At 40.9% G+C, this 16,351-nt stretch overlaps 1 protein-coding gene and 1 long non-coding RNA gene across 6 annotated transcripts in view; both read right to left on the bottom strand.

Moving 5' to 3' along the window:
- The window catches only part of PLCB1 (phospholipase C beta 1), a 1,287,346-nt gene that overhangs the window by 67,512 nt on the left and 1,203,483 nt on the right, over positions 1-16,351 (bottom strand). The gene's annotated exons all lie outside the window — the stretch shown is intronic.
- LOC115465670 lies at positions 5,663-13,842 on the bottom strand. Its single transcript, XR_003941446.1, has 3 exons — positions 13,832-13,842; positions 10,159-10,163; positions 5,663-5,823 (listed from the first exon to the last, which is right to left on the bottom strand). It is a non-coding gene; the product is annotated as an uncharacterized LOC115465670 (long non-coding RNA).

Below are 16,351 nucleotides of genomic sequence, written 5' to 3'. Positions count from 1 at the left end.
CCATGTACAAGTCTTCAGTTATTTCTCCATGAAGAAATGCTGTTTTCACATCAATGTGGTTGACTTGCATGCCTTTTGAGACTGCAATGCTCAGAAGTGTTCTGATTGTCGTGTGTTTCACTACAGGTGCAAACACTTCATCAAAATCTTCTCCATATTTTTGAAGATATCCCTTTGCCACTAATCTGGCTTTATACCTTTCCACTTTTCCTTGTGCATTCCTTTTTAACTTGAATACCCATTTGCATCCTATAGCTTTCTTGCCAGGAGGTAATTTTGTAAGAATCCAAGTATTATTTTTATCCAATGCATCAATTTCTTCTTGTGCAGCTTTACGCCATTCAGCAGCTTCTTCTGCTGGCATTTTCTCAATCTCATCCCATGTTAAGGGCTCTTGAGCTTCTGCTGACTCTGTTAGGTAAGACAGTCTTGGGGGTGGAACACCTTTGTTTTCCCTGGATGAGCGTCTGACAACAGGTTGGTCTGACCTTTCCGCATCCTCAAAATCTGAGAGTCCTTCTCCAATTGATTCCCCTTCTCCAACTGTACTGTCTTCTTCAATGATCCTTTCTGTGTCTGCTTCCTCTGCCTGTTCCTCGTTAGATACAGATGAGTTGCTTTCAGACATCTGCCTTGGTATGGCATTTATATACACTGGCATGTCTATTATGGTTCTAGTTTCATATTCTGGATGATAAGGCTCATCTGGGATAATCCAGCCTTTATCAACCCTTTTGTTTTCATCAAAATATGTAACATTTCTTATGCCAACAATGCCAGTTTTCAGATTCAAAATTCTATATCCTTTGTGTCCTGGAGCATAGCCAACTAAAATGCCCCTTTCTGTTGTGGAATCCAGCTTATGCCTTCTTTGCTTTGGTACATGAGCATATGCTGTACTTCCAAATGTTCTTATGTGTGACAGGTTTGGCTTCCTACCATGCCATGTCTCATGTGGTGTGCGCTCAGCGCCTTTAGTTGGCATTCTGTTTTGTAGGTACACTGCTGTGAGAATGGCTTCCCCCCATAGTCTTTTAGGGAGATTGCTATCTGACAGCATACACCTGGTCATTTCCACAAGTGACCTAAATTTTCTCTCTGCAACAGAATTTTGTTCTGGTGTATAAGCTACTGTTGTGATATGCTGAATGCCTTCTTGTTCTAGAAATGTGCGCATGCTTTGTGAAGTGAACTCACCACCATTGTCGGTCTGAAGAACCTTTGGTTTTCTTTCAAATTTATTGCTCACCATGGCTACGTATTTCTTCAGCATGTCTGTGACTTGACTTTTTTCTTTCAGCAAATAGGCCACACAATATCTAGAGAAATCATCCAAGAATATTAGCACAAATCTGTTATTTCCCAATGATGGGATATTAAACGGTCCACATAAGTCACTGTGTATTAAGTCCAGCACTTTATTACTCCTATTTCCTGTGTATGCAGGAAATGAGGGTCTCACACCTTTTTGAGTAACACAGTCTATGCTTTTCTCCATTTTACCAGCATCTGCACTTATCTGAATGCCGGTGGCCAGTTGCTTACTGTAAAGATCCTGGATCACCTTAGAATCACGATGTCCCAGGCGGCGGTGCCAGATTTCCAGACTACATTTACCATCATTCTTCCTTACTTGCGCCATATGTGAGGCTTCACCTGAAATGTTCAGCTTATAAACATCATTATGCATAAAAGCTTCAGCATACACTTCATCATTTTTAGAGATTGTGCACTTACTGTTTTCAAAATGAATCGCAAATCCCTTCTTATCTAATGTAGATACACTAAGCATATTGCAAACTGCTTGGGGAATATACAAGATATCACTTACAGGAATTTCTTTAACTTCATTAGACACTTTGCATTTTAAGAATCCAATACCTTTTGCTTGGATCTTAGCAGTCCCTGCGTTTGCAGTTTTAAGAATACCTTCCTCTGGACACATTTCCTGAAAGAAATCCTTACAATTGGTTAAATGGCATGTGCTCCCTGAATCCAAAATCCAAGTACTTTCATTTGAATTATTATTTACCATAGTCAAAGATTTTTCTGCCATTAGAAAGCCCTTGTGTTTATCTTTGTCCTTCATACATTTCCTGGTTTGAAAATTCTTTAGTTCCATTGGCTTAGGTGAGCTAGAGGGAGTGTTTTGTGTTTCTTTACACCATTTAGATACATGTCCCTCCTTTCCACATGAGTAGCAAATCAGCTTGCCCTTGGGTGGAGTTTTACCATAGCTCCGCCTTCCTCTGTTCTTTGCCAAGAAATTTGTTTCATTTCTCTCTGACTTGCTTTGAGAACACTTCTCCTCAGAATCATTTATTATGCATTCCTGCCTTAGTTTTGATGTTGCCTGTTCAAAAGATTGCCCTTCAATGGCCTCATTTACAGACCTAAAAACATCAAACTTCTTTGATAGTGAGGTAAAAAGAAATGCTCTTTTCAATGCATCACACATGGGAATTCCAGAAAGTTCTAGCTTTTGAAATGAAGACATAAGATGCATAATGTGATCATTACATTTACTTTTATCCCTTAATTTGGTTTCATTCAACTCTGCCAGCCAAATTGGTTGCTGCTTTGCATATGTAGTTGCATACATAGTTCTCAGTTTATATAAAATGTCCTTTGGTGTATCTTTTCCCTCCACTAATATGGCTTGTTTCTCTGAGAGAGCTTCCAAAAGCATGCACTTCACATAATAGTTTGCATTGTCCCATTCAGCCATATTTTCAGCTGTTCTGTCTTGGTCTAAGCATATATTTAATCTTTTTGCTCGAAGGAGACATATGAATCTTAGTTCCCACTGCCGATAATTAAACTCAGTTAATTTAGGCACCTTGAGAGAATAGAACAATGGTGAATTTCTTCCCTCAGCCATTTTCTTAGCCTTCTGTCTGCTGTGTGGGGGGAGAGAGAGACAGACTGAATCTTTCCTTTAAAACTTAAGAGAAAAATGTGGCTTTTTTTTCTGCCTGGTAATATTTCTCTTCTTTTTCAATTCCTGAGCCCTGGGCCCATAACCCTTTTGTTGGATTATTTGTAGTAAATAATTAACAGATTTTAGTACACACAGCTTCAGCTTTAGAAATGTTAATTTCTTTCTTCATCTCTCTCTCATTCACCCCTGAATAATTCACTGCTGAGTCACTTTAAAGTTGAAGTAACAAAACATCTGTTTACTCACAGTTTGTAGTTAGATTATAATCAGACAGGCTTATATATACATATTACTATACATTTGTATTATCAGCTCCTTCCATGTGCTTAGATGGTAATGGATGCTCACACCATAGTAGATCCTCTCAGGTTAGGAGAGATCATGAGCTCCATGTGCTCCATGTGCTGCATCTGCTGCATCTAACCCCTACAGGAAGTTGCATAGCTGTGTGACCTCACTAAGTAATTCACATCAGAGGTCACAGAGTAATCACAGAGAAATAATAGGTGACAGGCAATGCATGTAAAATACAATTACATTCCAACAGATAAAAATTCCATATGTGAAGGGAAGTAGTATACTGGTAGGGCTGTACTACCATCTGCCAGAATAGAAAAAAGCAGACAGATGAAGAACTGTTTATAGAAATTAGGAAAGCTGGTAAATTGGGCAACAGTATAATAATGGGTGTTTTAAATACCCCAGTATTGACTGGATAAATGTTACATCAGGGAGCACTAGGGAGGTAAAATTCCTAGATGTAATAAATGACTGCTTTTTAAAGCAACTGGTCCAAGAACATAAGAAAATAAGAAAATAGCCATACTAGGTCAAACCAATGATCCATCTAGCCCAGCATCCTGTTTCCAACAGTGTCCAATCCAGGTTACAAGTACCTGGCAGAAACCCAAATAATAGCAACATTTCACATTACCAATCTCAGGGCAAGCAGTGGCTTCCCCATGTCTGTCTCAATAACAGACTATGGACTTTTCCTCCAGGAACTTGTCCAAACCTTTTTTAAACCCAGATACGCTAACTGCTGTTAATGAAATTGGGCTGATCATGTTAGACTAATCAATCTTTGTCAGTCCTAAAGTTTATAGGTGGGGCTATCATCCAATTAGTCAATCTTTTTTTTTTCATTTTTTAAATTTTATTTTATTTATAACCATTTAAATTTTTACAAGCGATAAAACAACTTGCTGGAAATACAGAGAAAGTAATATGTAGGAATTATTTCAGTCAGGCAATTCTATTCTTTTCCTTAGACCACTAAATAGGGAGAGTGAAACAAGATAAGGAGATCAATTAAAAAGTAAACAGAAAAAAAATCTGGTATTAACCTGATTATCCCCAGATATTACTTGTCTAATTCATTATTCCACATTGATCATCTGGTTAGCTTCTTCAAGGCCAATACGGTGTATAGTCAAATCATTTCATTGAAAACATACTTATTGTCCAATATTAGTTAGAAATAATACATCTGATTACATTCTTTCTCTTTTAAAAACCAGAAATTATTTAACAATACATATACTTAAGTCTCTAATTCAAATCCCACTGATTAAAGTAATCCCAGTCTTCACAGGCTTCACTCCTTTTAAAGTAATAATTTGAGGAGATATTTCTGAGGAAAACTTTAGGAGTCATACCCAGAACTCTGGGAAAAAACAATAATCCCAATTAGTAAATCTTAAGAAACCCAATGCAAAGGGTGAGGGTCCTTAAATAGTTCAGCACATTGTATGAAAACAAAGCTAAGTAGATTTTAACATTTAAGCATTAACCTCCAGATTCTATATATGGTGACTAGAGTTCTGCACACAAATCGGCACATGTAGCCAATTTGTGCGTGGAACTTAATTGGGTAACAAGTCAATTGGATACTATTAATTATCAGTACTAGTTGGCACTAATTAGGATTTACATGCATATCTTGTTAAGCATATTCTACAATGCAATGCGTGCAAATTGGACTGCGTGGATCTCAAAAGGCGTAAAACAATGCCTGCCTCAGGGGTCTAGCAACAAAACATGTTGCTAGACCCCTGAAGCAGGCGTTGTTTTACGCTGAAACACGGCCCGTGTCGGGTTATTCACTAATAAAACACTCCTGTTGTCTCAGTCTTGAAGGCCCAGTGTTGCTTTTTTGTTTGTGTACTTTTTATGTATGCTGGTTACCCTCTCTGTTTGGCTTGTAATGTGCTACATGTAAATTCTACGTTGCATATGCTTGTGATGTTATTTTGAAAAAATAAAATAAAATTAAAGAGTCACCGGCGAGATCTTTGAGCTCAATTACCCACTATTAAGATACTATTTGGCATTGTGCTTCTTTGAAGTCTTTATTAAACAATTAGAGACAATGCATAAACAGAGAGGAAAACAATTACATCAACATATGCAAGCATTAATAAACAGCAAGAAAATAGCAACAATTCAAAAGTCCCTTAAATACTTGAAATAACACAAACTAGTAACTTCCATAGTTTATAACAAGTTTTATGAAACAAGACCCCAACCCTATTAAAAAAAAACCCTACCATCCCATCTCCCCTTAAGCTTCTGTACTCAAAACGAACAATGTGAAATAAAAGGCTCCCAGACCACCTCCCATTTAGATAAAGTCTTACAATGAATAGCCCTCAATCTTTCCATTTCACAGATATACCACAACGTATTCAACCACTTTATCAAAGAAGGAATCTGAGGAGCCTTCCAATAAGCAGCTACTGTAACTCTAGAAGCTGACATAGCATGTCGAACCAGCAGTGACTGAGATGTGGTAAGGCCTGGAGGCTTTCCGGGAAACAGAAAAAATTCAGGAGACCACCTAATGGGTTTAGAAAGCCAACCCTGGAGTCTATGCTGAATTGCTTTCCAAAAAGCTCGCACCTTAACACAAGACCACCATAGATGGCCCATAGTACCCCTTTGACCACAACCCCTCCAGCATAAAGGCGATATCATTGGAAACATATGATGCAAACGAAAAGGGGTCAAGAACCTGGAAAAGATACATCAAACGAGGCAACACATTCATTTTTAAAGTACCAATTCTACCAAACCAAGAAAGTTCAATTGAACCCCAAATGTCCAGATCTTTGTAGATTTCCCACAAAAGAGGAGGATAATTAGCTGCAAACAAATCAGCAAAACTCTTAGTGAGTGAAATCCCCAGGTACTTAATTCCCCGGGATACCCACTTAAAGGAAAAATGAGTTTGTAAAGACTGTAAAGTAGAATTAGGAATACCAATAGCCATGGCCTCCGATTTAGACATATTAAGCTTAAATCCTGATACTGAAGAATAATCCCTTAAGAGTTTAATTAGATTAGGCATGGAGAGTAACGGCTTGGTTAAGGAAAGTAAAATGTCATCAGCAAACAAAGCTAACTTATATTCCTGGTCCCTCACAATAATGCCCGTAATATCTGGACTAGAATGAACAGTACAAGCAAGGGGTTCCATCACCATAGCAAATAGCATAGGTGAAAGTGGACATCCCTGCCGCGTGCCTCTTGTCAAAGGAAACTCAGAAGAATTCCCTCCATTTATTTGTACACAAGCTCTAGAGGACTAGTAAAGTGCTTGAATCGAACCTCTAAAACCCTCTCCAAAACCCAAACATTCCAGAACACTAAACATGAAAGGCCAATGAACTCGATCAAAAGCCTTTTCAGCATACAACCCTAACAAACACAATGATATATCCGATTTTTCAGTGACGTGCAATAAGTTGACCATACGACGAACATTATCCTTAGCATGCCTATGAAGTACAAAACCTATCTGATCAGGGTGAATAATATCCGGGAGAACCTTTGCTAAACAATTAGCTAAAACTTTGGCTATGATTTTAATGTCAGAGTTGAGAATGGAAATAGGACGATAGGAGGCACAATTTGTCCTATCTGTACCAGGCTTCAGGATCACTGCTATTCAAGCTTCCATCATAGATGGAGGTAGAACTTCTCCATCACGCACAGCATTCAAAATCTCAGCCAAAAGAGGGGCAAGCTCTCCTCTAAAAGATCTATAAAAAATCATTTGGTAACCCATCCAGCCCTGATGCTTTTCCAGTGGGCAAATCCTTAATAACCCTAACTACTTCATCTACTTGAATAATGCCATCTAACAAACTACGTTGCTCCTCTGTCAATGAAGGGAGACCTTAGGATGGCAAAAAGATATCAATGGCTTCTGGACGTAACGTGGGGTCAGCAGAATATAAAGATTGATAAAAGGATTGAAAATGCTGACGGATCAAGGAAGATTTAGTCAGCACATTATTCTTACCATCAGCTATTCTTAAGATAGTACGATCAAATCTCCGCTGCCTCAACTTAAGAAAATTGTGTTTCTTAATATTGACTAAGTGATTAGAATAATGGCACACACACACATGTATGGGGTCCATTTACTAAAGCTTAGCACGAGCCCACAGGTATAAAATGGGCTGCTAAGCATTTAGCATGTACTAATTCTGGTAGCACGTGCTAAGCATTAGTGTAAAGGGCCCTGCATATATGCAAAAATTGGCCCAAGTATATATAGGCATATTCACTGAAGTTATTTGCATTTGCTATTACAAAACAGGAAATGCACACATTCCCTATAAAGGGCTCCGTTAAAACTCTCCATGCAGCATCTCTACACATTTAAGTAGCAGTTTGTCTAAAATTGCTGGGGTTGATATTCAAAGTGATTTAACTGGCCAGAAATGGCTCCTAGCTGGTTAAATCACTTGTTTGGTGTTAATTGACCATATTCAGTGCCACTTAACCTTATAGTACTGCTGAAAATGTCCAGTTAGCACCCAAAGAGGGGCATAATCGAACGGGGCGCCCAAGTTTTCTTGAGGGCGTCCTTGCAGGATGGCCGCACGAAGGGGCGGGGAAACCCGTATTATCGAAACAAGATGGGCGTCCATCTTTCGTTTCGATAATACGGTCGGGGATGGCTAAATCTCAACATTTAGGTCGACCTTAGAGATGGTCGACCTAAATGTTGAGATGGTCGACCTTAGAAATGGTCGTTCCCAGTTTTCGGTCATAATGGAAACCGAGGACGCCCATCTCAAAAATGACCAAATCCAAGACCTTTGGTCATGGCAGGAGCCAGAATTCGTAGTGCACTGGTCCCCCTCACATGCCAGGACACCAACCGGGCACCCTAGGGGGCACTGCAATGGACTTCACAAATTGCTCCCAGGTGCATAGCTCCGTTACCTTGGGTGCTGAGCCACCCCAAAACCCATTCCCCACAACTGTACACCACTACCATAGCCCTAAGGGGTGAATGGGGGCACCTACATGTGGGTACAATGGGTTTCAGGTGGGTTTTGGAGGGCTCACATTTACCACCACAAGTGTAACAGGTAGGGGGGATGGGCCTGGGTCCGCCTGACTGAAGTGCACTGCACCCACTAAAACTGCTCCAGGGACCTGCATACTGTTGTCATGGAGCTGTGTATGACATTTGAGGCTGGCCAAAAATTAAAAAAAAATTTTTTTTAGGGTGGGAGGGAGTTGGTGACCACTGGGGGAGTAAGGGGAGGTCATCCCCAATTCCCTCCAGTGGTCATCTGGTCAGTTCGGGCACCATTTTTGAGGCTTGGTTGCAAGAGAAAATGGACCAAGTAAGGTCGGCTAAGTGCTCGTCAGGGATGCCCTTCTTTTTTCCATTATCCGTCGAGGATGCCCATCTCTTAAGCACGCCCCAGTCCCACCTTCGCTACGGTGCCGACACGCCCCCGTGAAACTGGCTTCTATTGGCAGAATTTTGGGATCAGAGTCAGCACTTGGCTGGTTTAGTGGCAATAAACAGAACTATCTTTATGCATGTTCACTTTGGATACCCTGATAACCCAACTGACTAGGGGTCACTCACCTTGAGTTGGATGCGCCAAATAAGCCAAGTCTACCTCTGTCTCTCAAACTTCCTAGTTGAAATACTGTATGGGGCAGAGTTGGTAGGCCATGGCTTTTGTGGCCCACCCCATTCCGCTGCTGGTGGGACATGGTTGAAACCCTCTGCCCCACAGAACTAGAATGTTTATAGACATACACAGTTTAAGAGAAATTTGATAAAACAGACCTATCCCCACAGGAGTTTTGGTGTATAAAGAAATGAATTAAATGGAACTGTGACAGTACATTTTGTATGAGGTACAGACAAAGCGATGCCCTTGAGTTTAATATGAAACCTCAGTTCTACAATAGTGTTCTGCTACAATAAGATGCTTGGGGCCTTTCAGTATTTTAGTCATAACAGTATTACTGTATAATTGAACTTCAGGTCTTGAGTACCTTCCATCTGTAAATGCAATGGGATAAAAGAGCTAATGCTATTAGTAGTCAGAGGCTTTCATATACTTCAACTTTTACAAGCTTGCTGCCTGCTCCTCTGCAGCCCCACAAGAGCCTTAAAAACATACCTTTCTATCTTCATTAGTCAAGATAAAGACCTTGCTGGGAAATTTAAGTCATCCTGCAGATTAACTTGAGTGAATTAGATCTTTAGGGCAATGATGTGCAGCTCTGGACCTTGAGCATGACAAACAGCTGTGATTTTCAAAAACATCCACAATGAATAGTCAAGTGATATATTTACTTACATTTGCTCTAGAAAAAGATTAATTTGAGTATTATAATCAGCCTCAAATCTAGATTGGTTTGTCTCCCTCAAGATTGGAGACACATACCCTTGCTTGAAAATTTGCTTATGTGAATAAGTATATATATATATTTTTTTTTTTCACATAAGCAAATCTTCAAGCAAGGTATTAACTAGACCAGCTTGATTGCTCAGTGACAGAGTGATGTGTTGCCATACTTGAGGCCCAGCTATGATTTCCAAGTCTGACTTACTCTTTGGGCCAGCAGAGGCCGGAACGGAACGTTTCAGACACAGTACTCAGAAGAATTCAAAGATAAAAGGAATTCCAGCTGTTATTCAACAAAAGCTAGTGAAATGATTCCCATGGAATTTGGCGCTTTAGAGAGCCATACCCTGGGGTTCCAAAAGAATACTGCTTTGATACCTGCCTAGACGAACAGTCAGGCTGAAAATGAGGTGTTGAGAACAAAGGCAGAGGAGGATTTTGATTGTACCAGTTTTACAAATGAGAAAGAGAAAGCTGTGAAGTTGATAAAAAAATATATATATTTATTGTATTAGAGTAGGTTTCAACATACTGGGATGTAACTTTTTCTACCTGTATTTAGAACTCAGTTCACCTAATATTGGGATTCATAAAGTTTCTGACAGAAAGATACTTGTTGACTGAGATTAAAAAAAAATTAAAATCCTATGGGTCTGATTTTTTTTTTTTAAAGGCTGAGCTCCTAAATGTAGGCTCATAAGTTAGGACAGTAATGTAGCCAACAAGTGGGCCTAGGTAGGTTGGGGCCCACCCAATTTGGACTCACGCCCACCCAAAATTGTGGTGCTCTCGCTGTGGCTGACAGGGATCTCTAAGTCCTGCCAGCTGAAGATCTTCTCCCCCTTTGGCAGCCAGAGCCAGCGGTAGTCTGTGGCAATGTCACCAGGCTGCTGCAAGATGTCACTTGGAAGAGCTTTGGCTGCCAAAGGGAGAAGAGGCCTTCAGCTGGTAAGACTTAGTGATCCCCACTATCTCATCGGGTATTTATATTTTGAGGGGCAGAGGGCAGAGAGTGGGAGTGGGGTGGGTGGAGAAAATTTTGTGCCCACCTACCTTAGGCTCTGGCTATGAAACTGAGTTAGGACCCTAAATGTGTCCCCCAGTTTCAGTCAATCATATGAGTTTACATTTTCTGCTGAAAATACACTTAAAGGGAGGAGTTTAAAAGTTATGCCTAGATTGCATAAAATGATGGGCCTAATTTAAGTGCCTAGTGCTGAAAATCAGTTCTAATCTTTCCTCTGTCCCATTGAAAGTTAAAGTTAGGAGCATAAACCCTTTGAATATGAGCCTCAGAATTAATTTTAAACAGTTTTTATTCAGGATCAATTTTGTACAACAAGCTTTATTGCAACACATTACAACATATGCAATCATACAGTGAACAATCAATTGTATTCAGATTGCCATAACCAAGCCAAGGAACAAGTAGATCTGTGATCCTGATTTTATAGTTATCTTACTTCTCCCGTATCCCACTTAACCCATCTATAAACTGGAGTTCAAAACGTAATTATGATGACCTTCAAACTGGAGTGTACTGAAATAGACCCTACATCCTTCCACTACCCATCCCAAAACCGCCCCCCCAAGAACCTTCACCCTAAAGAACTCCTACAATAGGGTAGCATATCATATCATATCATACCCCAAAATCTGTTCAGTACCATGTTCCTCGCCCTGAGTGATAGAGATTACAAGTAGCTGTTCCAGACTGACAAGGCAGCTTTTTGTTGTTTATGAGTCTTGTTTGCGTCTTCGGTCTCCCACATTATTAAAGCATGTAGCCTGTTTCTCCAATACCAATATGAGAGGGGTGGATATATCCTACAACCAGTGATGTAATATATATTTTCCCCCAGTATATATGCTTTGCTAAGGAATAGCTGAGAACCTCTACCTTGAGTTCCATAAGCCTTCCACTTTCTTAATACAATCCCTTTCCAGGAAAAAGGTATCCGATGACCCAAAAGAGTTCCCAAATATCTACGAATTGTTCTCCAAAAGTCTTGAATTCCCTTCCTCAAAAGGGAAGAAGTACATTATTTTCTTCCTGCTGATATTCTGAACAAATCAATGTGAAAGCCCAAACTATCATAGAAGCTTGAAATTGTGAAAACTATACTCTATGTAATATTCTATATTGACATTCTTGAAGCTCAGCACTGAGCACCTGCTTCGGAATGGCTTTAATGTGTTTAGATCAGTCTCTGAATTAATAAACATGGCTTAATGATCCTGTGTATCACCAGAAAAGTGAATAGGCTCCTGCTCTGCATTTTTATTATGTTCAACAAGACTTACAACATGTATGGCACTGATTATCCCTCAAACAGTTGCTCGCCAGAATCTGGAATTACACTGAGAAAGTTTTCTGATGTGAACTCCAACCATGAGCAAGAAATTACTACTTGCCTACACTTCAATCACCACTGTCTTATTCAAGCATGCTCACACCAGATTACCCATCCCCAGATGGGTCAATAGGAGGAGACAAACAAACAAACAAAGAAAAAGCAAACAAACAAATAAAACAATAATACCCTTTACATTACTGGACAAAAACATTCATTTTATATAGATTTAGGAAAATGTCCCATGTATGTTAAAGTCACAACAAAAGACAGTCTCATACACAGTGGACTTTGACAGAAGACAGCAACAGAAAGCCTGCTATATGAGTCGTACATAAGTATTGCCATACCGGGACAGACTGAAGGTCCATCAAGCCCAGCATCCTGTTTCTAACAGTGGACAATCGAGGTCACAAGTACCTGGCAAGATCCCAAACAAGTACAATACATTTTATACTGCTTACCCTAGAAATAAGCATACAGAATGTAGGAATATGTGTGTGTGTGCAAATTAATTGATTAACGAGCTCTGAGCCATCAATAATTGGATGCTAACAACCAATTATTGATATTAATTAGCACCCATTAAAATTTGTATGCACATCTGGCTGTGCATTATTCTATACAGCAGGGCACCAAACTCCCATAACGTGAATGTTACGAGAGGGTATGGCCATGGGAGGGGCACGGGTGTGTCAGGGGCATTCTAAAAAGTTGCATGTGTAGTTATGGAGAACTAGGTCAGTGTGCCCATCTTGGGTGCCAGCATTTATACCGGGTATCAGCAGGCGTAAGTCTGATGCCCAAAGTTGGGCGCTGGAATTAGCACTAAATAATCAGCAGTGTTTCCCAAGTCCACTCCTAGTGTTCCCCTTACCAGCCAGGTTTTCAGGATATCCACAATACAAAATGCGTAAACTTGATTTGCATACACTGCCTCCATTATATGCAGGTCGCTTTCATGCATATTCATTGAGGATATCCTGAAAACCTGGCAAGGGGCACTCTAGGACCGGACTTGGGGAAACACTGCTGTAAAGGATGTGCACCCTTTATAGAATAGCCCTTAGTGCTGATTTTTTGGGGCCCCTTTTTGAGAGCCATTTATTAAATCCAGTCCTTAGTGTGTACATCACAAAAAATGTATAATGTGCAGATTAAAATGTCATTTAACCAGCTATGTACTAAAAATGACAATACTAGGGTGAGCCCACTATTAGTGTGCACATTAACCCACAAAACTGTAGCTTTTATTTTATATGTCTGGAGGGGAAGGGTGTGGGGAAAATGGTGGAAGTGCACCCAGCTGCTGATTAAATTTCCCTCAAAATGTTTACCCCCTCCCCGCCTCCTTGACCCCCCTTTTCTTTTTACATTATTTCTGTGTCTCATTACTTTACTATTGCTAATGGAGTTCCTTTCCTTTTTTCTAATTATTGTAGTCTGTACACCACCTTGCTCTGCTTGGACAGTTAAAGCGGTCTGGCAAGTCTAAATAAACTATAAACTACCTTTGGGGGTAAAGGAAAGGATAGAGAGAAGCCTATCCAGCTGATTCAGTCTGTCTTCCTACATTGGGTCCTACTGACCAGTTTATCATGGAATTGTCCCACCTGAGGTTTCTGGAATGATAAAAATGGAAGCTCTAGTAACATAGGACAAAATCCTAAGAGACCTTTGACCAGCTACCTGCTCCCTCGATCCCTGCCCATCAAAGATAGTGCAGCAAGCAAGTATGGGCCTTATAGAAGGTGCCACAAAAATTGTGAACACCTCTCTTTCTAATGGGCAATTACCAACAGCATTAAAAAGGGCAGTGGTTCACCCTCTGCTGAAGAAAAACAACCTTGACCAGGACAAACTTAAAAGTTACAGGCCAGTATCCAACAACCCGTTTCTAGGGAAACTCATAGAACAAACAGTCTGTGTTCAACTTAATGAATGGCTAGAAAAGAGTAACTGGCTAGATCCATGTCAATATGGATTCAGAGCTGGTTATGGAACAGAAACGGTCCTCGTATCCCTGCTAGATGATCTTCACAGAAACCGAGACAAGGGATTTGCCTCAATGTTAGTACTGCTAGATTTCTCAGCAGCTTTTGACACTGTGGATCATGATATCTTGCTAGCACGACTGACAGAAACAGGTATCAATGGAACAGTACTTGCCTGGTTCAGATCCTATCTATCAGACAGGCAACAATCCATAATGATTGGCAGCAACTCATCACCACCATGGACACTGACTTGCGGGTTACCACAAGGATCGATACTGTCACCTATTCTGTTCAATATCTACCTCAAGCCACTAGCTGAGCTGATTCAGTCAATGGACACTCAGTTCTACATCTATGCGGATGATGTGCAGCTACTCAAACCCATTGAACCTACAGCCTTGAATAAACTGATCACTTGTCTAACATCAATTCAAGAATGGGTTAAACACAACAAACTTTGCCTGAACCCAAGTAAAACCAAGCTTCTCTGGGTCCCTAACACAAGTGGATACATACCTGACATCAAAATCCCTTTTGGGAAGTATGAACTCCCCCTCAAATCACAAGTCAGAAACCTTGGAATACAGTTCGATTCAGCACTTACTCTGATTCCCCAAATCCAAGCAACCTTCAAGAGCTGCTTCTACTATTTGCGACAGCTATGCTGCCTCTCTCCTTATATCGAGAAGGTAAATCTTATCCCAGTTGTGCATGCCGTGGTAACATCAAGACTGGATTACTGCAATGCACTATACAATGGTCTGACTACAAAGGGCCTGCACCAGCTCCAGTTGATTCAGAATGCAGCAGCAAGACTCATAGAAGGTTGCAAGCAACTTGATCACATCACACTATTTTTGCAAAAACTTCATTGGCTACCAGTACAATACAGGGCTAAATTTAAAACTCTATGTCTGATCTTCAAGGCCCTGAATGAAATGACCCCGAGTATCTGAAGAATAGGATGATCCTCCACACACCACCAAGGACACTAAGGTCCTTCCAAGGACTTTCACTAACTACACCCTCTCCAAAAGATATTACACAATGTGATACCCGCAAGTGAGCCTTCTCTGGATTGGCCCCCACACTCTGGAATGCATTGCCTGAAAGGCCCCGCTTAACACAAGACTACCTCTACTTCAGGAAGCAGGTTAAAGCTTGGCTCTTCAACCAAGCCTTTAACGGAAGAAGTAACTAACTTGTTAGTCTCACTCACACACACAAGGATTGACTAGGGCTGCACTTACTGCAGCGGGACATGTTTATCCACTCCTACCCTAGCTGAGATAAAATTTAACCATCTCTCTGACCTCACATGCAACTTTCTTCAGATCAATCACCTTACTTTCTAATTCTTCTTACTTTCTTACTCATCTATATGTTACAACTTTGCCTTGCCCTTCACTACCAATTATAATGTTCTAGTACATATTGAGGGGCATAATTGAACGAAAACGCCTATCTCCATGGGCGTTTATCTCCGAGAACGGGTCTGTGAAGGGGTGGACCGAACCGAATTTTGGGAAAAAATAGACGCCCATGTTTTATTCAACAATGTGTGAGCTGGGCGTTTTTGTTTTTCAGCGATAATGGAAAATGAAAGCGCCCAGCTCAAAAACGAATAAATCCAAGACATTTATTCGTGGGAGGGGCCAGGATTCGTAGTGCACTGGTCCCCCTCACATGCCAGGACATCAACCGGGCACCCTAGGGGGCACTTTTACAAAACCAAAAAAACAGGTAAAACAGCTCCCAGGTGCATAGCACCCTTCCCTTGTGTGTTGAGCCCCCCAAATCCCCCTCAAAACCCACTGCCCACAAGTCTACACCATTACTATAGCCCTAAGGGGTGAAGGGGGGCACCTACATGTGGGTACAGTGGGTTTGGGGGGGTTGGACGACTAATAAGCATTAAGCAGCACAATTGTAACAGGTAGGGGGGATGGGCCTGGGTCCACCTGCCTGAAGTCCACTGCACCCCCTAACAACTCCTCCAGTGACCTGCATACTGCTGCCAGGGAGCTGGGTATGACATTTGAGGGTGAAAATAAAAATTTGTGAAACATCATTTTTTTGTGGTGGGAGGGGGTTAGTGACCACTGGGGGAGTCAGGGGAGGTCATCCCCGATTCCCTCCAGTGGTCATCTGGTCATTTAGGGCACTTTTTGGGGCCTTATTCGTGAAAAAACAGGGTCCAGGAAAAGTGTCCTAAATTCTAGCTAAAAACGCATACTTTTTTCCCATTATCAGTGAAATGCGCCCATCTTTGTTCGGCAGATAACCACGCCCCAGTTCCGCCTTCGCCACACCTCTGACACGCCCCCATCAACTTTGTCCACATCCGCAACGGAGTGCAGTTGAAAACGTCCAAAAATCGGCTTT

The sequence above is a fragment of the Microcaecilia unicolor genome, chromosome 3 (assembly GCF_901765095.1).
Source record: "Microcaecilia unicolor chromosome 3, aMicUni1.1, whole genome shotgun sequence".
In the NCBI taxonomy this organism is placed as follows: domain Eukaryota; kingdom Metazoa; phylum Chordata; class Amphibia; order Gymnophiona; family Siphonopidae; genus Microcaecilia; species Microcaecilia unicolor.
This window is presented reverse-complemented; position numbering and strand designations above follow the sequence as displayed.